Source organism: Talpa europaea, assembly GCF_964194135.1.
Source record: "Talpa europaea genome assembly, chromosome: 13".
Taxonomy (NCBI): Eukaryota; Metazoa; Chordata; class Mammalia; order Eulipotyphla; family Talpidae; genus Talpa; species Talpa europaea.
The window spans coordinates 46,020,114-46,035,233 of NC_140080.1; the positions used below are offsets into that span (position 1 = coordinate 46,020,114).

Below are 15,120 nucleotides of genomic sequence, written 5' to 3' on the forward strand. Positions count from 1 at the left end.
AGTGCCGAGAGGGGGACTCCCCTGGGTTTCATGTTCTGCACTAGAGAGACTCCCAGAGACTCCTGCTTCTCCTGAAGGACAGTGAAGGGATCCCGTATCTCCTGAGAAAGACAGACAGTCCCTGACATCACACATCACCGGGTCCTTCTGACCAGGGGCCTGTTTGAGAACCATGAGTTTCTCTCTCAGTCTTGTTTCTGGTCTGAGAACATTTTCAGTTATGTGATTCCTGCTTTTCTGTGTCATTCACCTTCCACCCAGGTCAGGAATAAAAAGTCTGTGTTCCACCCCCTTTGCTTCATCCTACCCTGGGTTCTCATCCTCATTCTAAAACTTTCTAAGGAATAGGAGATTCTCACAGATTCCCCAGATTAGCCTGTTTTTTTACATTTTATGCTTCTAGCTGTTACAGGGCAAACCCTAATATAAAATGGGGTTTCCTGACTGTGGGTCCTCACCTGCGCGCTTAAAGGGGACTTATGAATGCTAAACTGCAGACACACACAAAAGGTTGATGAAAGGTTTATTTACACGGGAAGGGGAAATGGGAAATGAATAACTCAGGGAGAAAAAGAGGGAGATAAGTTCGTAAATGCATCCTACCCGTTCTGCTGACCTGGAATCCCAGTGACCCACGGAGGTGGCGAAACCTAGCATGCCTCGTGGCCAAGCCAGAGACTCCCGGCCACATGACCAGTTAAATACCCAAACGGAGAGCCTAGTTACTTAACTCCACCCTCAGGTCCTCCCAACCTTCCCTTTGGTGATCGTGGGATTTGTAGTTCCCAGTGTCATGGGGGTGGAGTCCACAAAGCCTGTATGGAGTTTTCTCAGGACATCCTTCACCCCTGTCATTCCTGCCACACCAGTTGTCTTGTCTATTGTGAGGATGGTCTCATGAGGATTCCTCAGTGTCCATGGAGGAAACACAAAGTGAGTTTTCTGATTTACCACCTCAGATCCCCCAAGGACACATGTGACCCACCACCCCACCTCTGAGGATGAGGTCACCCTGAGGTGCTGGGCCCTGGACTTCTACCCTGCGAACATCACCCTGACCTGGCAGCGAGATGGGGAGGACCTCACCCAGGAGATGGAGCTGGTGGAGACCAGGCTTGGGGGAGATGGAACCTTCCAGAAGTGGGCGGCTGTGGTGGTGCCTTCTGGAGAGGAGCAGAGATACACGTGCAGCATGAGGGGCTATTGGAGCCCCAAGTCATGAGATGGGGTAAGGAATAGGATATGGGCACTGAGGCTGTTCTCAGGGCCATCAGGAGCCCTTCTGGAGCCCTTCAGAGGCTCAGGATAGGTCTGGGCTCAGGGTGTGATCTTCCCTTCCCTTCCAGTGCCCCCTCAGTCCTCCATCCCCACTGTGGGCATCATTGCTGGCCTGGTTCTCCTTGGAGCTGTGCTCACTGGAGCTGCGGTGGCTGCAGCTGTGATGTGGAGGAAGAAGCGCTGAGGTAGGGAAGGGAGTGGGGGATCTTGTCCACTGAGGGCTTTCACATCCCAGGGAGAACTTGCCCTGCCTGGTTAATGGGAAGTACCATTCACACACACGGGTTTTGCCCAGAGGGCATTTGGTCAAATCCCCCCTCACCTCCTTTCTTCATTTTTCCCAGTCCTGACCTGGGTCTTTAGTTACAGTTCTGGAAACTTCCCTGTTGTGCAGGATTAAAAGATTCCTTTAGGTGTTCTGACTTGATTGCTCCCTGGTCTCACATGATGTTTCTTTCCACAGGAGGACAAGGAGAAAGCTACACTCAGGCTGCAGGTAAGTGTGGATCAAGGGTTTGATCCCTGAGCCCCTGGGGACAGTGTAAATGGACTCCATGGGGGAGTCACCTTTATCAGTCCCTCCTGTGGTCTCATGTCTGACCAGGTTCTGCATGCATGTAAATGTTTATAGCAGAACACCCATAAATGTGAGCCACCCATAGTGACTAACTTCAAAAGACAACAGAATTTAAATAAATAGAACAGGGCCTCCCCAGTGGTGCAGTGGTTGAGCACTGGGCTGTGCCTGAAGCTGCCCGCAGCCTCTGCAGCACTGGTTTGATCCCAGGCCGCCGGCGAGGGTCCCACAAGGTGTGCAGATCTCTCCTGCCATGCCTACTGCTCCCCTTAGTAGTGTACTTTGTCAGTCTGCCTGTTCTGCTCCCCGCTCAGGCTCTGGTGAATTATCTCACCCTCCCGCACTTCTGACTATACCCAGTGCTTGTGTAAATAAATGAATAAATCTTTAAAAATAATAATAATAAATAAATAAATAGAACAAAAATAAGTTTTGCAGGAAGATATCTGGGAAATTCTGCCTTAACCTGGTGTTGCAGGTTAACACCATCAGTGATGAGTCAGGTGGACATGATGAGCGCTGATGTGTTGAATGGAAAATGGTCCTGCACCCCTGGGGTCTGCTTTCCCAAACCCACAGTCCCAGTCAAAAAAAAAAAAAAAACTAAATTGAGGGACAATAGTCCTGAGCAGTGCTCCTTGATGGAAGCCAAGAGTAGAAAATTTAGGGTGGAGGGGTCACATGACCAGAAAGTGGAGGTGGAGGTAGAAGTGGTTAACATAGTCATTAAACCAACTATATAAATGAAACATGCTTGGGGCCAGCTGAGATAGCAAGTATCAGATGCTACAAGAAATATAAGGAGGCACAGACCAGAGATGGCATGTGGGGATGGAGCCATTGCAGAGACTCGCTGCTCCTGACAAATGAAGCTTGTCACATCATAAGAATAATTAATTTAAAGACAGATGACAATCCCACAAAAGAATGAAGCCCCCCCAACAAGAACACTACCTCCGTGCCCTTTCTGCCCCAGGATGACGCAGCTTTGCCCCCAAGGCTGCTGCCTGGGGCCTGCAGGCTTCTCCTAACACACCCGCCCACTCCGGGGGCAACAATTTCTGCCTGCTTGTGTCTACACAGACATCTTCTTTCTCTCTCTCTCTGTGTGTGTGTGTGTGTGTGTGTTTGTGCCCTCACGCCACTGAAAGGAGGACTCTGGCGAAGATTTTTTTTAGAGGTGACCCAAGAACCCCCACCTGTGACCCCAACACATCTCCTAAACATCACTCCTCACCAATGTCAATGCTATAAAAACAAGAAAAGTTTGAGAAACTGTCATCCAGGCAAACTGGATGGGATTATGGAGCATAAAATGGACAGTAGCAAACACTAATGAAAGTATGGCATTTAGTAATTATGTCAACATTGCTGCATTAGTTGTAAAAAAATACCTGTACTCATGTAGGATGTTAACAAAATGGAAATGGTGTGGGATAAACAAGACCTGTACTACCGCTGCAACTTTTCTGTAAATCTAACAGTGTTCTTTAAATGTTATTTTTTCAAATGCCCTCATTATTTAATAGGCTGTAGAAGGAAAATTTTTTCTCTTTTCCAATTTTCCCAGGTATCGCCGTCCAGGGACTGGAGAGAGGGGTTCTGCGAGAAAAGCTGGAAACCTCACACACAGGGCAGGCTCCGGAGTCTCCTTTCCTCTGAGCCCTGCTTCTCTGACTCCTCACAGAGCATCTCACCCCAGGACGCCGCCCTCCAGGACCCCTAACTCTGCCCACCTCAGCCCCCGCCCCGTCCTGGCGGCTCCACCAGAATCCGGAGCAGCGCGGCAGCGCCCCCCTGTGGCCACAGGGCTGAGCACAGGAGACAAGAGCTGCCCTTTCTCCTGCTCAGCCAGGCCCTCCCCAGGCTCGCTGGGCCCCCAGTGGCAGGACAGGGATCTGTGAAAAGGGCACCAGGTCTAGTGACAAGTGACAGGTACTCAAGTTACCTCCCTAGGGAGTCCTAGGGACTCAAGAAAGCACCTAGTTTCCAAGTCATAACAACTGGTACTTATAGGAGGAATGTAGAGGATCCAAAGAAGGGATCAGGAAAAAAAAGTAATAATAATAAAGTAAAATTGAAAATGAACATGCAACTGTAACCCAGAGACATTCTGCAGGAGGGGAGAAGGTAGTAGGATCAAAACAAGGGTGGGAAGAGCACAAGGGACCACGGTGACAGTCCACGAGTGAACGGGTGGAGGGAATTTCACGGGGACTATAACCAAGATGAAAATGCGTACATTGTACAAAAATGAAAGATGATGTTAAAAAAAATAAAAACAACTGGTTCCCACATTCTTTGCAGATACCCCAAATAAAGAGGGTCCTTCAGTCTCTGGAGTCCTTTTTTTTTTATGCAACAACTTTATTGAAAGAAAAGTACCATGAAATATTTTGAAAGCTTAAAAGGGAGATATATTTAAGAAAACTCCCTTCAAGCACACGACAAAATGAAGTGTGGACTCCTGGGTGTTGTACTAAGATGGGGTGCACCCACTCCTCAGTTGTGTCCCAGAAAAGATCAATCTCTGCTGCTTAGAGAGAATGCCTCCTTGTCCTGGACCTTGGCCATGACAGTCTTGATGGTGTCACTGGGCTCCACCTCAAGGGTGACTGTCTTACCTGTCAGGGTCATCAAGATCTGCATCCCAACCTGGAGGTGGAGGACCAGTTGCAGGGTGGACTCCTGATGTTGCAGTCAGACAGGGTGGCCCATCATCCACCTGCACAGATCAGCCTCTCCTGGTCATGGGGGAGGCCCTCCTTGTCCTGGATCTTGGCCTTGACAGTCTCGATGGTGTCACTGGGCTCCCCCTCAAGCATGAGGGACTTGCCCATCAAGGTCTTCACAAAGATATGCATTGTCAAGCGGTGGTGACAGCAGTGCATGGAGCACAGCTACAGCTCAGCTCGGGACTCCAGGATCCGTTACTTCTTCCTGTTTCTGTTTCCAAGGATGAAGTGCCCCCTTCTTGGAATCAACCCTAAATTCTCCCCTAAGACAAGGAGAGGGGTCTCAGAATAGAATCTCAGGATCTACTCTAGACCCTCTGTGTCTTCATGAGTGTCCATGTGACTCCTGTGCTCGCTGAAGTGGGGCTCCCTGGTCTCTGTGCCTTCTGCAAGTGGTGTTGGACTGTGCAATTTACTCTGCTGAATACCAGGGGCCCTAGGGTCCAGTCCTGCTCCTTTCTCTTCTGCAAAGAAAGAAAATGGAAAGAATTACTCCTTGGGTGACCTCATTCATGGTCGAGGGTTATCTATCTCTATCTCATCTCCCAAAGCTATTTCTCAGCTCAGACGATCCACCTGTGCTACAGGCGTGTCTGTCCAACTGCCACCATCTCTGACTTTCTGGTACATCTCAGTTTCCACACTCTAAATTGAATACCTAGGATGCCATTCCTGAAATGTATTACTTCTAGAACCTTCCTCATATCCCTGCAGGCCCTCCACATCTCTACTCCACAGTCTGGAATACGAGTGTCAATCTTGACCCTCTTTCCACAGTCCAGATGTTCCATTAGGAAATGCTGTCAAATCCATCTCTAAATATACCCACATCCAATCACTTCATATTATTTTCCTGCTCACAGTCCAACAAGGCCACCAACCTCTCTGTCCTGGAATCTGCACAGGTTTCCTACACTTTTCTTTCCACCTCTCACTCGTCAACACTTGATTCTTCACAGCAGTCAGACTGAGGCTTCTAAAGAGAAATCTCACAAGTCAATATCTGTCCAGAAAAGTTGTGTAACCCCACAACTTACACAGAGAAAAGTCAAAACCCTTTCAACATGCTTGAGGCCTACATGGTGTCATTTCTATTACCCTCTGCTCCAGCCAGCTGGCCTCCTTGCTCATCTCAGTCACACAGACACATTCCTGCCTCAGGCATCAGCACTGGAGGTTGTCCTGTCTGATCACAGCTTCCCTGGACAGACTTGTGGACAAGCTGTCCCTCAAATTTTTTCTCAACAATCCTCTAAGTGAGGAGCACTAGGAAGACAGCCATCCTCCCTGTCCCCGCACGCTGACTCTGGTCACCTTCCCACAACCCTTACCCACTGCTAACCAGACACGTCCCTTATTTACTATCACACAGACTCCTGTCTCCCCTTCCCACTAGGACACACGTCCACAGGCCTGCAAGCTGGGGATGTTTTTAGTTCATTTAGGTTTCCTACATGAAAAACAGCCTGTCACATATTTGATACAACAATTATCAGTTGAATGAATGATCAGTGTAGAGCACTTCCCTATTCTAGAAACAGTATCTTTAGTAATGTGGCCTCAGACCACTTGCTATGCACAACTTCTACTCACAGTGACATTAACGCTGCCTCTGCTTCTCTCACAAGCACTACGCTTCCCTCCTCTTCCCCCTTCCTTCTACACACACCACAGACCACAAGCATAATTCTTCAGAAAGGATAATCATGGTTTTATGGGTCTGACTTTTCAACAGTGAGTGTGATTTTTGACTCATTTAAAATCCCATAAATTTGGAACCGAGTCAGCACTGGGATAACTACACTTAAGGACAGGGTTGGGGGCAGCTGAAAAAACAGATATCCAACAGAACTTATCTAAGAGGAGAAATTATGTGATCCTTCTCTCTACTAATACCAGAACTTGATTTGTTAAAAAGAAAAAAAAATAGGGGCCTCCCTGGTGGCACAAGGGGTTAAGATGCAACCTATGAAGCTATCCGCAGCCACTATGGCATGAGTACAATCCCCAGCCAGGGATCTATACACATGGCGCAGCAGACTTCTCCTGACTTTCCCGCTGCTCCCCTCAGCAGTGTATTTCGTCAGTCTGCCTGTTCTGTTCCCCGCTTTGTCTCTGGTGAATCCTCTCACCCTCCTGCACATCTGGCCTGTACCCCAGTTCTTGTATAGATAGATAAATCTTTAAAAAAAAAGTTAGAATCATTCATATGCCTTTCCAACAAAAAAGGAGAGTCCCATGGTGTTCTTGCATCACCTGGGAGGCACTGCATAAATAAATAAATGTAGAGCCAGATTCCTACGACAGATAGACTTAAAGATGTGGGTTTTTTTGTATTCCCTTACATACAAACTCAAGGTTTCTTTTTCCCTTTTAGGACCCTCCAAAATTCACTCCCAACCTGCTCAGCCCCTTGCCATACCCCTGATGGCCTTCTCTCTGGTCTGTGCATTCTGAACCTCTTGGTTAGTTTTGTCTCCCACAGGTTAAAAGCTATAAACCTTCAGCTTGCAGATATCTCCTGGACAGACCCGCTCAGACAGGACACCGCTGCACTGCCTTACTTGGCCCCTCCAAGTAGGGAGTAGCCAGATAGATGCTAAGCCTGCCCCCTACCCTGGAGGCTGCTCTGGTGCCATGCTCTCTCTGGCAGGACTGAGAAAATCTGAAACCAGGAGAACTTGGGGAACAGTAAAGGCTGAGATACAGGCCTATGCATAACTCCATCTAAAAGCTGGGTCTCCTCCCTACATGTGTGGGAGGCTTACAGCATACTGAAAAAGGTACCCAAACTCATATGAACATGACCTTCAAAATAGAAAATTTTTGATTCCGCCTGTGTGCTTAATCCATATGTTGTCAGGAAATGTTCATGTTAGTTATACTGCATCCTATTCCATGTATGGTGTTACTTGTAGTGACTCGTATCTGCAACAATGTATCAATCAGATATATTGGGAATCTAGTTCAAATGTCACACTCTTAATACTAAAACAGCCGGTAGCCACATGAACTCCAGGATCGGTGACAAGAGACCCTTCTATCACATTCATACAGGAGTTGCTGCATCACTTAAAACACCACACCAGGGTCTCCCCTGGTGGTGCAGGCAGTTGAGTGCCAGGCTGTGAAGCTGTCCACAGCTTCTGCAGCACCTGTTTGATCCTGGCCAGCGGGGGTGGGTCCCACAAGGCGCGGCAGACCTCTTCTGTCATGCCCCCTGCTCCCCTCAGCAGTGTATTTCGTCAGTCTGCCTGTTCTGTTCCCCACTCTGTCTCTGGTGAATCCTCTCACCCTCCTGCGCATCTGGCCTTTACCCAGGTTCTTGTATAAATAAATGAATGAATGAATGAATGAATGAATAAATAAATAAATAAAATCTTTAAAAAACAAACAAACAAAAATCACCACACCAAAAGTCATACAGGCTATGCCAAAACTAGTTATACTTTGCTTTAAAAACAAAAAGGGAGATATGATGGGAGCCTGCTGCCCTCAAGGGAGCTGGAGTATTTGGAGAGGTCCTGTTTACTCTGCACACTGAGTTCCAGGACGTTAGAAGTTCCGCAAACAAAACTTCTTCCCAGAACTGACTCCTGTTCTCTGAGGATGTGCTGGCTTGTGCGCATGTTCCCTGCTAATCAGGAAAGCTTGTTCCAGCAGTAACTTAATAATCTGTAGAAGCACAAACACAATTGCGTGCTATTTTCTTGTTCTTTGTTCATGTCTTTAATAAAAGCTTGGGCTGGGAGAGTGAGAGGCAGAGCTTCTCTTGACGACACTCTCCCAGCCTCCCCCCGTTGCAAATTCATTTAGAGTCTTTGTTGATGACAGAAAATTTCATCAGGTGCCCTGTCTGCAGCAGATATTGAAGTCACAAAACGAAGATGAGAAGAAATCCTGCATCACTCAGTCCCCAAAAGGCAGCTGGCTCACACTGTGAAGGAAAATGATCATGAACAAAGTTAGGGAAGTGTTGACCTTCTCCATAGTCCACCGCATCCTCAGAATGTCTCCCTCACAGCTTCCCCATCACCTGGTCCCATCCTCTCTGGCCCAGCCCCTCCCACCGCAGGCCTCCACGGTCTCACCTTTAGGGGCTGAGAGAGACACATCAGAGCCCTGGAAACTGTCACTTCCTGGGGAAGGACAAAACAGAACCTGGTCAGAGCCACGAGAGATGAGACCACAGGAGGGACTGATGTGGGTGACATCCCCAAGGGCTCCATCTACACTGTCCCCAGGGGCTCAGGGACCAAACCCCTGATCTACACTTACCTGCAGCCTGAGTGTAGCTTCCTCCTTGTCCACCTGTGGGAAGAAACATCCTATAAGACCACAAATGAGTCAGGCCATGAAATCTTAAATGAATTCTCTGGGTCACAGGGAAGTTTCCAAAACTGTGCCTGAGGACTCTGGGCAGGACCAGGAGATATGAAGGAAGGAGATGAAGGGCAACTGGAGCAACCACCTCCTGGAGACTGTCCTCAACAGGGACCTTCCCCTCTGACATTTGCTGGGAATCAGGATCCCATGATCAGAATTGTTGGAGATCCCCTAAGGCATAAAGTGCTGAGAAAAGGAAAACATCAGAGTCATGGTTGGAAGACGGGTCAGCACAGGTCCAAAGACTGGCCTGTGTATAGATTGGGATGTTCTTTCTTGTGTCTGCAAAACTATGTCTGGGGGACAAACTAGATTAGAAAAGAAACAGAATAACCTGATAGCGCAGAACCCTGGGGTGAATGTGTGCCTGGACAAGGCTAATGCCAAGAGAATGCTCATTGCCTAGTAACTAACCAGGAGGGAGGGGGCAGTTTGTAGCAATAAAAATGAGTTGCACCAGGCACTCAGGAAGCTCCAGCACAAATGAGAGGCCTTGTGTGCCCCGGGTCCCACTTCTCTTAAACTCTATTTTGTGTCTGTCATTTCTTTACTTCCTCAGTTCAATCAGATTCCTCTCTCAACCCTGTTCACCAGAGCTGGACTCCGGCAAGAATGATCAAGGTGAACAAGTGGTGATTCATTTTTATAAGTGGTTTACAAAAGACTGAGGAGTAGCAATCAGCTCCAGACTGGGTAACACAGTATGTGGATGGTACTTCCCATTACCAGGTAGGCCAAGTTCTACCTGGGATTTGAAAGCCCCCAGTAGACAAGACCCCCCACTTCCCTACCTGAGTATTTCTTTTTTTTTTTTTAAGATTTATTTATTTAAAAAGATTTATTTATTTATTTATGCAAGAACTGGGGTAGAGGCCAGATGTGCGGGAGGGTGAGAGGATTCACCAGAGACAGAGCGGGGAACAGACCAGGCAGATGGACGAAATACACTGCTGAGGGGAGCAGCGGGTGCGACGGGAGAGGTCTGCCGTGCAATGTGGGACCCTCGCCAGCTGGCAGGGATCAAACCGGCGCTGCAGAGGCTGTGGACAGCTTCACAGCGTGGCACTCAACCAACTGTGCCACCAGGAGAGGCCCAAGATTTATTTATTTTTATACAAGAGCTGTGGTACAGGCCAGATGCGCAGGAGGGTGAGAGGATTCACCAGAGAAGAGAGGGGAGCAGAACAGGCAGACTGACAAAATACACTGCTGAGGGGAACAGCAGGCGGAACAGGAGAGGTCTGCTATGCCATGTGGGAATCTCCCTGGCTGGCCAGGAATCGAACCCGCACTGCAGAGGCTGCGGACAGCTTCATAGCACTGTGCTCAACCCGCTGCACCACCGGGGAGGCCCTACCTGAGTATTTCTTTTTCCACATCACAGCTGTAGCCACCACAGTGCCAGTGAGCACAGCTCCAAAGAGAACCAGGCCAGCAATGATGCCCACAGTGGGGATGGAGGACTGAGGAGGGGACACTGGAAGGGAAGGGAAGGTGAGACTCTGACCCACAGACCTCACCCTGTCCCTCTAAAAGTTTCCAGAAGGGCTCCTGATGCCCCTGAGAAGCTCTTTTCCCAAGTTCCCTTCTTACCCCAAGTGAGGACTTGGGGCTCCAGCAGTCCCTCATGTTGCACATGGCACGTGTATCTCTGCTCCTCTCCAGAAGGCACCACCACAGCCGCCCACTTCTGGAAGGTTCCGTCTCCCCCAGGCCTGGTCTCCACCAGCTCTGTCTCCTGGGTTAGGTCCTCCCCATCTTGCTGCCAAGTCAGGGTGATGTCCGCTGGGTAGAAGCCCAGGGCCCAGCACCTCAGGGTGACCTCATGCTCAGAGGTGGGGCGGTGGGTCACATGTGTCTTTGGGGGATCTGAGGAGAAGAGTCAGAACAATTACACTTTGGGTTTTTCCTTCACTGAGACTGAAGCAGCCTCATGTGAACATCCTCAGAATGGACAGGGCAATGGGTTTGGAAGAGGAAGCACAAAACCTATAAACCATCCTGATCAGAGGAGTCTGGGATAATCTGTTTCTTAGAATGGGTAAATCAGGATAAGAGCTCAGGATAGGAAGATGCAGGTCTCTAAGGAGGAGAACACAGACTTATGTTCCTGACATGGGGACTCAAAAAAGCAGGAGCCAGATCTGAAAAATGCTAATTAGACCAAAAACAAGACATAGTAAGAAACTGATGGTCCCCAAGATGGCTGCCAGGTCAAAAGGATCCAGTGAAGGGTGATGTCAGGGATGGCCTCCCCTCCAGCTCAGGAAAGACGATTCCTTAACATCCCTTCAGAAAAAGTAGGGCCCTGTGGGGAGTCTTTCTAGCACAGAACAGGAAACCCAGGAGGTCTCCTCCCTCTCTGACCAAAGAGGGCTCTGTTTTTTATTTTTAAGATGTATTTATTTATGCATACAAGACCTGGGGTACAGGCCAGAGGTGGGGGGTGGGGAGGTGAGAGGACTCACCAGAGACACAGTGGGGAACAGAACAGGCAGATTGACTGAAATACACTGCTGAGGGGAGCAGCAGGTGAGACAGGAGAGGTCTGCTGCGCCATGTGGGTGTCCTACCAGCCAGGGATAGAACTCATGCTGCAGAGGCTGCCAAAAGCCACACAGTGCTGTGCTTAACCCCTTGCGCCTCCAGGGAAGCCCCAGAAAGAGGTCTGTGTTCGACCATTACTCTATTTTCCCCGGAGGTGTCAGCCTGAGGGAGATCTGAAGCCACCAAGGCCTAGCAAGGTCCCTCTTACCTGAGCGCTGCAGCGTCTCCCTCCCGATTTCCAGGAATCTGCGCAGCAACTCCACGCACGTGCCCCTGAAGTAGTCCCTGCAGTACCGCAGGTCTCTCTCCCCTCATACTTGCTCCGGGTGGTGGTCTAAGCCGCCTCATCAGCCTCATCCGCGGGGGTCCAGGAGCGCAGGTCCTCGTTCAGGGCGATGTAATCGGCGCCGTCGTAGGCAAACCGGCTGTACCCTAGGAGGAGGCGCCCCTCGGGCCCCACTTCACAGCCTTCCATTTTATGGACGGTGTGAGAGCCTGTCCCCGCCCCGTCAGCCTCGACGACCCCCCCTCACCCCCACACCTCTCCCCCCACCCCCATACCCCCCGCCCCGGGGAATAAACCTAAACCGAAACTGACTGCAGGGAGCAAAGCCCCGGGGGCTCTTCCCGGGGCGGGCCGGGGCGGGCCCACCTGCCTCAGGGGCGGCTCCGATGCGGGGTCTGGGGATGAGGTCGCGCCTCGGAGCTCACCCGCCTCGCTCCAGTTGAAGCAGCCGCGCAGGTCGAGCAGGTTCTCTCGGAATGTCCGTGCTGCGCCCGCAGCTCTCCGCAACTCCTCGTCCCAGTACCCCGGGCCCAGCTACTCCATCCAGGGCGCCCGCGGCTCCATCCTCGGCCCCGGGGAGTCGCCGTCGAACCGCGCGAACTGCGTGTCGTCCACGGAGCCCACGGCCATGAAGCGGGGCTCCCAGGGGCCGGGCCCGGACATCGCGGTGTAGAAATACCTCAGGGAGTGGGAGCCTGGGGGCGGGAGGGGAGACCCGGGTTGGGGAGACAGGGCGGGGGGGAGGGGGCGAGGGGGGCGCTAAATTGTTCCGGGGCTGCGGGGCTGGAAGGGCCGAGACTGGGGGGCAAAAGGAGGCGGGGCGGGGAGGGGCGGGGAAGGACCGGGACAGGTCGGGTTGATGGGGGACAACGGGGCGGCGTCGGCGGAACCGACCCTTTACCGGGTCCAGCGCCGCCGCTGCAGCCACCGGGGGTTCCCTCGCCCCCTCCTCAGCGGCGGTTTCCCTCCCGACCCCACTCACCCGCCCAGGCCTCCGTCGGGGCCAGCGCCCCCAAGAGCAGCAGCAGGAGGTGCGGGGGCCCCATGGTCCTCGCCACCCGGCCCGAGACGCTGGGCGCCCCGGCGGGGCGGGTGGAGACGCGGTGCCCGGAGCCGCGGGGACGCTGACCGGCTGCTCTGCGCCCTCAGGCCGCGGGGAGAGGGAACTGGGCGGAGCCACCAGCGTCCAGGCGGGAGGGCCCCACGCCGGCCGTGCAGGGAGAGGTGCCCCTGGGGGGAGGTGGGGAGTCCCCAACAGCCGCCTTCCCCGCCCCACAGGGCCCCGGGACCGAGACCCGAGAGCCTCACCCCACACCTGGGGCTCGCCCCGCCCCCGCCCCCCTTCTGCCGAGAGCTTCCTCCAGGCCCGGGGCTGCCTCACCGGGTCTCACACTTTTTCCTTTCAGAGTCTCCGCGCGCGCAGCCGTCCGCGTTCTCAAGGACCGCCAAGGATAGTATTACGTGGACAAACCTATCATTCTTCACCATACAGGGAATAAAACCATTTTAAGCATGTTTTTATTTTATTTAGAAAATTATGAATAACCCATCGCATGATAACTGCTTTAAAGAGAATCAGCTTTCTGAAAATAAGCATGGTGGTGAGAAGTGACCTTTTACAGTTTATAGTTTACAAGTGTCGTCTCTGTCTCATGGCAGTTGAGTTGTCATATTTTCTTCTGCGTTTAGTCTGTTGTTTTGGTTGGTCAATGAAAAATATACAGCCGTAAAGAAATGTGTAGGAGTAGCATTTTATAATCTTTTAGGATAATTGTGAGTATTCAAGTTTGTTACAGCTTTGATAATAAATTGAAACTGTACAATGATAGTTTTTCACATGTTATTTGCAAAGAGAGACCTGATACACTCACTGAATGTTTTCTATTCTGTTATATTAATTCCAGAGACCTCTCTCGCATGTTAATAGATCTTGAACTATTATGATTTTTAAATGTAAAGCATTGTTTCACTAGGTTATATGAATAATGTGTTTATTATTCTAGAATCAAATTTTTTAAATCATATTTGTTGGGCATCCCCTGGTAGCGCAGCGGTTGAGCGCCGGTCTGCGAGCTACCTGCAGCCTCTGCAGCACGGTTTAGATCCCTGGTCGCTGGGGAGGGTCCCACATGGCGAGGAGACCTCTCCTGCAGCACCTGCTGCTCCCCTCAGCAGTGTGTTTCGTCAGTCTACCTGTTCGTTCCCTGCTCTGGCTCTGGTGAATCCTCTCACCCTCCTGCGCTTCTGACTGTACCCAGTGCTTGTATAAATAAATAAATGAATCTTTAAAATAAAATAAAATCATATTTGTTTTATATTCCAAACATCTCAAAGGAAAAATTAGTTGATACGGAAAGTTGTAAAGCTTATTTAGGGATGGAACATAATTTTCTAATACCTGGTTTTCCCTTGGAGTTTGCATTTTATCATGGCAAGTAACTACTATCAGTTTACAACTGTCAGTAGATTTTCTTAAAGGAAAACACACATTCAATTTCTAGAAAGTGCCTACAAGTTACCTAAATCTATATAATGAGTTTTGTTATTCATTCCTTCAAATAAAGATGGTGTTGCCTGAAAAATAAGCCTATTTAACCTCATACAAATTGTTTTTCTAGGAACATACTACTTTAGATTGTAGCAGAAGTGATTTATATATACTGAGCTTACATTGTTTCCAAATTTTTTTCTCTCAGGGCTTGAGGAGATGCTTCCCTGCTTTCCTGAGCCTCCCTGTCCAGGACCCCGCAGCTCTTCATACTGGACAGGGTGTCTCTACCCCTGTCCCTGCCCCCTCCCCTTCTGCTCCCTCCTGTGCAGCTTGTAGGGCAAATGATTGTCAGGCTTTTCTGCCTTCCTACCATTAGGATTAATGATGGTGGACACGTGGGGTGGGGTGTGGGCATGCATAGGTGGGCATACCTGGGCTGAGACTCACTTATAAGTGCAGTGTCATGGGGATGCCAGCAGAAGAGCAGCAAGAGGAGAAAAGGGCAGAACCAGCAGAGCAGCAAAGGAGAAGCAGGACCACAAGAGAACGCCAGAGAGCCCAGAAAGAGTGAAGACCCACCAGGGGCTGGGAGTCCTGCTACCTCCCAGCCTCTGGTACCCCTCACTGCTGTGTACTACCTGGTAAAAAGCCCATTAAAATCCCAAAAAGCGGGCCTCTCCAGTGGCTCAGCGGTTGAGCGCTGGGTTGCAAAGCTGCCCGCAGCCTCTGTAGCAACAGTTCAATCCCCGGCCACCGGGCGAGGTTCCCACATGGCACGCAGACCTCTCCTGCTGTGCCCGCTGCTCCCCTCAGTAGTGTA

General features: G+C 50.5%; 2 pseudogenes across 2 annotated transcripts in view; one reads left to right on the plus strand and one right to left on the minus strand.

Annotated features, from left to right (window-relative positions):
• LOC311183320 (class I histocompatibility antigen, Gogo-OKO alpha chain-like) overlaps nucleotides 1-1,462 on the plus strand; it is a 37,313-nt pseudogene extending 35,851 nt beyond the window's left edge. Inside the window, exons 3-4 of the transcript in view lie at nucleotides 960-1,228; nucleotides 1,347-1,462. The product of the transcript in view is annotated as a class I histocompatibility antigen, Gogo-OKO alpha chain-like (transcript). The remainder of the gene's footprint in view (nucleotides 1-959; nucleotides 1,229-1,346) is intronic.
• A 7,160-nt stretch (nucleotides 1,463-8,622) lies between these two features.
• LOC311183321 (class I histocompatibility antigen, Gogo-C*0202 alpha chain-like) lies at nucleotides 8,623-12,855 on the minus strand (annotated as a pseudogene). The gene is made up of 5 exons: nucleotides 12,792-12,855; nucleotides 12,235-12,504; nucleotides 11,867-11,991; nucleotides 10,570-10,789; nucleotides 8,623-8,729 (listed from the first exon to the last, which is right to left on the minus strand). The product of its transcript is annotated as a class I histocompatibility antigen, Gogo-C*0202 alpha chain-like (transcript).
• Between the last annotated feature and the right edge of the window lie 2,265 nt (nucleotides 12,856-15,120).